Source organism: Lygodium microphyllum, chromosome 6 (genome assembly GCF_053477565.2).
Source record: "Lygodium microphyllum isolate KBCC chromosome 6, Lygodium_microphyllum_v1.1.10, whole genome shotgun sequence".
NCBI lineage: Eukaryota > Viridiplantae > Streptophyta > Polypodiopsida > Schizaeales > Lygodiaceae > Lygodium > Lygodium microphyllum.
Genome location: NC_141140.1, coordinates 128,361,505 through 128,370,092, shown reverse-complemented (window position 1 = coordinate 128,370,092; position 8,588 = coordinate 128,361,505).

Below are 8,588 nucleotides of genomic sequence, written 5' to 3'. Positions count from 1 at the left end.
GACTTGTCAAAGAGTCAAGACAGAAAGGATCACAATGCGTGGAGAGTTACAACCCTTGGAAATTCCACAAATGAAATGGGAGTCAAAAAGTATGGACTTTGTTGTTGGATTACCTACTATTGTGGTGGATATGATTCCATCATGGTAGTGGTTGATAGATTGACAAAAGTTGCACACTTGATCCCAGTCAAAACAACTTATAAGTCATCTAACATTGCTTCAGAGAGGTATTTCGGTTACATGGATTGCCAAAGAGCATAGTTAGTGATTGAGACTCTAGGTTCACCTCTAAGTTTTGGACTTGCCTTTCAATACTGCTTATCATTCTCCAATTGATGGCCAAACTGAGAGGGTGAACCAGACCATTGAAGATATTCTAAGTTCTTATTGTGGTAAAGAATCGAAACGGTGGATTGAACATTTACCTTTGGTGGAGTTTGCTTATAACGCTGCCTTTCAACAAACAGTCAAGTTGTCACCATTCCAAGCCTTGTATGGGCAAGAATGTCGTACACCTCTAAACTTCTTAGATCCCACTCTCAAATTAGAGGCTTCTAAGGCTATGCTTGAAGAGATAGACGAACAAATCAAATTGATCGGACATGACATCCAAGCTGCTCAAGATCGGTAAAAATCCTATGCAGATCTTGAAAGATCCATAAGAACATTCAAGGAAGGTGACATGGTGTTTCTAAGGGTAAGACCCGAAAAGAGCTCATTATCCTTGGGGAAATATAAAAAGCTTAGTCCAAGGTACTATGGACCATATGAAGTAATCAAAGTAATGGGAAGGCAAGCCTACAAGCTTAAATTTCCACCCTATCTCAAAGATTCACAATGTATTTCATGTAAACCTATTGAAACCTTATGTACCAAACCCCGATCATGTGCTTAATGACGAACAAATAGTCATGCCTACCCAAGGGATTCTGGAAATGCAACCCGAGAAGATTCTAGATACAAGGGAAAAACCTCTAAAAAGTCAAATTCTACCTCTAAGAAGTCAAATTCTAAGAGAATACCTAGTATAATGGAAGGATTATCCTGAAGAAGATGCCCCGTGGGTCGATGAGGCAACCCTTATGAAAGAATATCCCTAGTTTCTCCCAAGATGAGGACATCTTGATTTCTCTAAGGAGGGGAGAATGTAATGTCCCCATTACTTAGTTTATTTTAATAAACAATGTGTGTATACATTCCAAAGAAAATTGATTTATGTTGCACATCCACACATGGGAAAAAAACTGCAGAATCTCTACAGGATTTACAAGAAGCATGACTAGTTTACTAGAATAGTCTGAAATCTCTAGTATCATATTTAGATTACTTAATTTCCACTTTAGATGGATTCAAATATATACTGTGACTTATTTTGAAGGGAATAAGTTGACCAAGACAAAAGATCAATAAAAATAATGTGATTTACAAAAATTGTTATTTTTACCTATTTTTCATAGATTTTTGCAACTCTACCAATATTGGCTTGTTGACCAAATGCGTTCCGATTGTTTTAAGTACCCGAACGTCTATATTAAGTACCCGACCTTTTCCTCAATTAGGCAGGAAAGGCTCCCTCTATTGGATTGGGTGGCCACTTATCTGCGATAGTTTTGTTTGAGCCATGATCCAAACAAGTTGCAAGGTAGAAATAAATGAAAATCTTTATCATCAATGATGTCATCAAAAATGCCAAAAAGCACCCTCTCTTTATCCCCCCCCCCTCTCACTACTATATAAACAGGGATAGAGTGTCACACATACACATACACACAGACACACAACGACCCATGCAGAAGTCTCTCTACTGCTATTGACACGACAAAGCTCTGCTGCAAATCAGTCGAGCCTCTCTTTTTCTCTCTCTCTCCACCCCTACGTGAAAGCACTGCTCGAATCCATCAAGCTTCTTCCATGGCTCCCAAGAGACGTGAGATGCTGAGTGAGGTCACGCTCAGCCAATACGAGGAAGTGGTCGCCACTGTTGCTGATGAAACTCAACGCAATGCTGAAGCACAAGCAAAAGTTAACCCCCAACCCATTTAAACTGAAGAACTAGCCATCCCACAACAAATCAAGGTCGCGATTATAAACCGTAAGCACAATGGATGGTCAAACAGAGATAATTAGGTTAGTACATAAGAAAATTATCACAATTGGTTAGAACTCACTTAGACTTGTAAAAGCATGTTAATATTAACAAATGCTTTTTAAGAAGGAATACTAAAATTGAAGAAGGGGATATATTCTATGCATCACATTGACAACTAGTAAAAATGTCTTATGGTTATGACTGCTTTTGGATTTGTGAATGATGAGTTATGACTCTTATGATTCCGTGCTTGCACATACAGATGAGATGTGGATTGTGGTGGTTCAGGACATTGGGGTCCCCAACCCAATGCTCCCTTACACTCTGTGGAGTGTGGAAAATCTCACATGCGGGTGGGGGTCCTACGCTCTCGAGGGAGGTAGGTGTTTTTGATTTTGATCACTCGAGTACTTGAGAGGGCAAATAGCCGAGTGGTAAGTGCCCCCGTTATATAGGATGGCACCTGCTCAGGGAAGCTTAGAGGGGCTCTAAGCCAGTAAATTTCCATGTTGACCGTGGACGGAGTGCTATCACATACAGCCCAATCCCAAGGGATTGGAAGGTCCTATCCTAGGCTACACGATGTCTTTCTGCGAAAAGACGGTTTTGTAACACTCTACAGAGTGATGGATCTGGATGTTATTATAAAATAAAGTATTTAATTTTTCGAATTGTTTGTTATGTGCTAAAGCTTGAGTTTAATGAACCTAGTCTAACGGAGTAATAAAAGGAAGCCAATTTTATATGTCCAAACAGTGTGGTAGTATGCTTTGCTAATTAGAAAACTAAGCAAACCCATCGAGGAAAGTGGGAGACTTCGGTCCTGACGATTGGATGTTTGTGGCTGGGTGGACCCGATAAGTGGAGTAACTTTCCAACATTAGATAGAGCTAATTAAATCATGACCCTCCCAATATCAATAGGATTAGTTATCAGGTTTAACACCATTTTAGGGGGCCGGAGCTGAGATTTTACCTTATGGATAGGGGGATCGAGTTACACTCTCCCCCGTCTCTCACTCTCTTTGAACCAAGTGCGGTGTTAACCTCACTCCTACCTTTTATTGATTACAAAGTGGTCTTTCTTAGGTGGCCATTAGATTACTGTTAGGGGTGACTTGTCCACGCTTCCCTTGTGAAGTAGAACTGAGATTCCCATGTTCAACTAAGTCCAGTGTTTCCCATGGGGAGACGGGATGGTGATGTGCATGGATATGATTTGCAGTCATCTACTAGAGGACTCCTCCGGGTCTGTTGGAGGAGGAACCTCACACTACTACTCTAGATTTGTATCGCTTTTGAAGTATGCCCTGCCCATGGACATCACCTAGCAAGTGTCAAAGTTTTGCCATGGACTAAACCCTCTATTGCATACCCACCTTGAAGCTATGCAACCATTTGACTTACAAGACACATTAATTTGAGCAAAACCCATTATCCAAGAGCTACAAAAAACATCAAAGAGTGGTAAATTTTGGGGAAAAGATTCTTCATATAAAATATCATATGGATATGTCAAAATGATCCAAGGATAATACCAAATTGGTCAAAGGAAGAAGGCCAAGACAAGTGCAGTTGAAAGCTTTGTACTCGTCATTGGCAACAAAGAGGCACCAAGGTGTTTCCATTAAAATGAACCTGGCCACTTCAAAAGACAATGCCCAAAAATAGGCCAATTAATCTACTAAGGAAATTTTTTTGGCCAAAATCAAGCACTTTTAATAACAAAAGAAAAAGTTGCAGGATTAATCTTCAAGGGGGAAAGAAAGAAAAAAGACAAAGGTGAAGGTGCCACTTTAGAGGTAAACATGGAAAGGGAAATAGTACATGCTACTCTCAACAAGAAGGGCCCCAATCATTGCCAATTCTCAATGATCCAGACTCTTATAACCTATCAAGGTAAAGCCTTTAAGATTTTGATTGACTGTGAAGCACCCACTCATTTATCTCACCAAAGTGTGTAAAAGGGCTAAGAATAGACATTGTACCTATATCTAAGTTGTTAATAGAATTAGCAAATGGGAAAGACGCAAATTTTTCTCAATAGACTAGAAGAGTGGAATTTAACTTAGGAGGCAATCTTTCCAACACAAGGCTCAGACTTATGAATCTAGGTACCTATGAGTGTTTGTTAGGGATGGATTGGCTAATACCCAATGATGCTCATATTCATTGCAAGAAGAATCAAATCACATTCTTAGATTAAAAAAGGAGAGTTAGTAACCACTTAGGGAGAAGCCAAAAATCCTAGAGTCCAACCAATTAACAAAATCTTCTCAGATCATGAATGAGCTAAGAAAAGCACTACCTATCTACCTAATCAAACTTAATAATATTGAGAAAGGAAGGAAAGTTGATGAAGAACCATCTTGGTTGAAGGAATACACAAACGTGTTCCCAAAAAAGCTGACAGAACTTCCCCCACCAAGAGAACTTGATCACAAGATTAAGCTAACACTAGGATCTCGTCCAATAGCAAAGCGACCTTATTGTATGTCTATTCCAAAAGCCATTGAGTAAAAAGAATGACTTAATACACTTTTAGACCAAGGATATATCGGGCCAAGTAATTCACCATGGGGAGCCTTGGCGTTGTTCCAAAAGAAGAAGGATGGAACCCTCTGTCTCTACATCAACTATCATGGACTAAACCAAGTGATGATGAAAAACAAGTATCCAATTTCAATGATAGATGAATTACTTAATCATCTTTAAGGTGTAAAGATCTTCTCTGAGATTGATCTAAGATCAGATTATTACCAGGTAAGGATCGAAGAAAAGGACATTCCAAAAACTACATTTAATATAAGGCACGACCATTACAAATTGATTGTGATATCTTTTGGATTAACCAATGCACCTACAACCTTTAATAGGCTAATTCAAGGCATATTTTTGGCTCTATCTTGATAACTTTGTCTTTGGATTCTTCAATGACATCTTGACCTACTGAAATAAAGATGAGGAGTATGGGTTGCAAATCTAAGTTGTCCTTGAAATAATGAGGATGCACAAACTTTATGCTAAGAATAAGAAATATGCATTCTTTGAGAGGCAGATTGAGTACCTTGGACTTATTGAATATTCAAGAAGTCCTATCAAAGGAGATAACAATCACAAACTCAAGTATTTAAAATTCTCTACACAAGGAGAACTTGTCTACTTCAAGACAAGACTGTGCATCCCAAGAATTCAAGATCTTAAGAAGAAAATACTTTGGGAAGCCCATGATTCCCCTTTCTCAGGACATTTGGGCTATGTGAAGACTCTCAATGCTATAAGAAGAAGCTTTCATTTGGAAAAGCTCAAAGGAGATGTGCTTAAATATATCACTGAATGCCTAAGCTCCCAACCAGTAAAGGTTGAGCATATTAAGATGCTAGGAAAGCTCCAACCACTTAACATCCCACAAATGAAGTGGAAATTTATCAACATGGATTTTGTAGTTGGATTACCCTATGTCTAAGGAGGACACAATTCAATGAAAGTGATTGTGGACATACTAACTAAGGTTTCTCACCTTACGCTAGTTAAAACCAACAACAAGGCTTCAGATATTGCAAACATGTTTGTGAAGGAGATCTTTAGGTTGCATGGATTACCTAAAAGGATCATCGACAATCGTGATTCTCTTTTCACTTTACAATTCTATAAGATCTTATTTGAGGCTATTAGCATCTAACTTTGCTTTAGCACTGCCTATCATCCACAAACTAATGGGAAAATCAAATGGGTTAACCAAGTCATTGAAGACATACTTAGAGCTTACTACTGCAGGGAACCTAAGCGGTGGATACAATACCTACCTTTGGTGGAGTTTGTCTACAATGCATCCTATCATCAAAGTATCCACATGACACCATTCCAAGATTTGTATGGGCAAGAATGCCTAACCCCATTGAAATTTTCTAACTCTACTTTAATGGTAGAAGGTTCCAAGAAGATGTGGGAAGAAATGGATGAACAACTTAAGGCTATCAAATAAGATATCTATGTTGCCAAGGATTGATAGAAAGTATATGTTTATCTCGAAAGATAAGAATGGATCTTCAAGAAAGGGGACATGGTTTTTATTCGTGTCCATCGTAAAAAGAGTTCTTTATCCTTGGGGTAATTCAAGAAGCCAAGCCCAAGATATTGTGGGCCATAAAAGATTCTCAAGTAAGGGGACTCAATGCTCATAAGTTACAACTTCCTAAACACTTGAAAGTTCACAATGTATTCCATAATGATCGACGAAAAGGCTATGTACCAAATCATGATCATGTTCTTGATGATCAACAAGTTGTAATGCCAAGCCAAGGAGTCCTTGAGCTTCAACCTCATAGAATAATGGATATAAGGGGATGCATCCTTAGAAGTAGATCCATTAGGGAATATCTTATCCAGTGGAAGGACTATTCTGAAGAGAATGCCACTTACATGGATGAATATCCTTTATGCAAACAGCATCCCTAGTTTCTTTTGTAATGAAGGACTAGAACCCACAGAAGTCTTGAAGATGATTAGAAATCTTAGAAAGATCCTGAGATGTAATAAGCCCTACACTTGTAATAAGAACTACCTTGCAATGGCTATTTAACCTTGTCCTTATGATCGTTACATTGCTTTGAACTTTTAGTGATGTATGTAGCTAGAGCAGCGCATTAGAAGCGTGATGGGTCCTAACCCACAAGTCCTACAATACAACTTATTCCCTAACTTCGAGATGAGGATATCTCAATTCCTCTAAGGGGAAAATGATGTAATGTTTCGGCCATTCAATAATCATTGTGCATGAAGGAGGATTTAGAAAAAGAGGTTAATTAAGGATATAAATCTTAAGAAAAATAAGAGAAAATAATTAAACAACATGAACTGATCAATCATTGTCATCCAAAGTATTTGCCATCATCATCAAACTTTTGAAAGGGAGTGATTGGCATTAGTCCTTGTAATCATCACTATACGATAATTTTGAGAAGCATGGAGCCTTTGTTTGCATCACCAAACCATCATAACACCACACGACTAGTCCCAAAAATTGATGGAAAGGATGAGTTATAACAACCAATAGTGATGAAATTGAAGAGATCCTTTAGTTAAGGCTTATCAAAGCCTTAATAAAAATACAGCTATAAAGAGCCTTAGTATAAGCTTAAATAAAGTTTATTTTTCTTCCTTACTCACCAATTGTTGCTAGAGAGAGAGAGAGAGAGAGAGAGAGAGAGAGAGAGAGAGAGAGAGAGAGAGAGAGAGAGAGAGAGAGAGAGAGAGAGAGAGAGAGAGAAGAAGAAGAAGAAGAAGAAGAAGAAGAAGAAGCAACAGCAAGAGGTAGGAGAAGAAGAGAAGAAAAAGGAGAAGGTAGGAGGAAAGAAGAAGAAGAGTAAGAGAGGAGAAAAGTAGGAAAAAAGAGGAGGGGTAGAGATAATAGAGAAGAGATAAGAGGGAGGAGAAAGGGAAGGAAAAGAGAGGAAAGGGAGGAGGAGTAGAAGAAATATAGAAGAGGAATAGAGGAAGTAGTAAGAGAAGAGAAGAGCAAGAGGAGACTATCATCATCGATAACCATCACGTAAGAGAGGACCACTTTGGCTTGCAAAAACTACATCCACCCTTTTACCTCTAGCACCCATAAAACAACCCCTTCTTCTCTCTACAAAGTCTCCATCTTACAAGGGATCCACCTAGCCCCTTGAGATTTCCAATCATATCTTCAAGTCTAACAAAGTTTGAAAGGCTAGTATATGAGGACCTTAGATGTGATGGCCCTAAAGTGATGATAATCTAGAGTAGGGAGTGTGGGAGTTACAAATGCGATCATGAGCATTGATAATACACCATCGTATATGCAACACAAACGTAGATTTCTTCATAGGTGATTTTTTTAAATATAAGGATTATGAACACAAATAAAATATATTTAAATGTTCGATGAAAAATCTATAGCTTATCAAACATGCAAAAATGAGAATTCAACAAGAAAAGAATGTTAAAATAAAGTAGAAACTATAAATTTGGACTTTAAATTTTTTAAAGATAAGATAAATTGCATGACATCTAATGCATTGAATAAAATCTTGCTTTAGTTGTAAGCAAAGTGTATCAAATAAATCAAATTTTAATTTAAAAAAATCATGAAAAATCCATTACAAATTAGGAGTCAAGTAATTGCATCAAAAACATTTTTTTTTCTTAGCATTTACAACTCTTGTAAAAATAGAAAAAATTGAATTAAGATAGTTAGAAGTGGGTCATTAAATTCATTGGGTAGAAGTATCCTCTTTAACAAAGAAATTTCAATTGTTATTAGTTACTTTAAAATTATTGAATTGTATACATACCCTTAGAAGCCTAGGATATTTTAATTGACTTGCTTTGACAATATAACAAATTGAAGTACAAACCTTAATTCATGAAGTAACAAAAAAACCAACATCATCCTATTGCAAGAAAATAGAAGCCTAAAATTTCTAGGAAAAAAACTCACCTTGTTGACTTACATAGCTTCCGAACTAAAAATC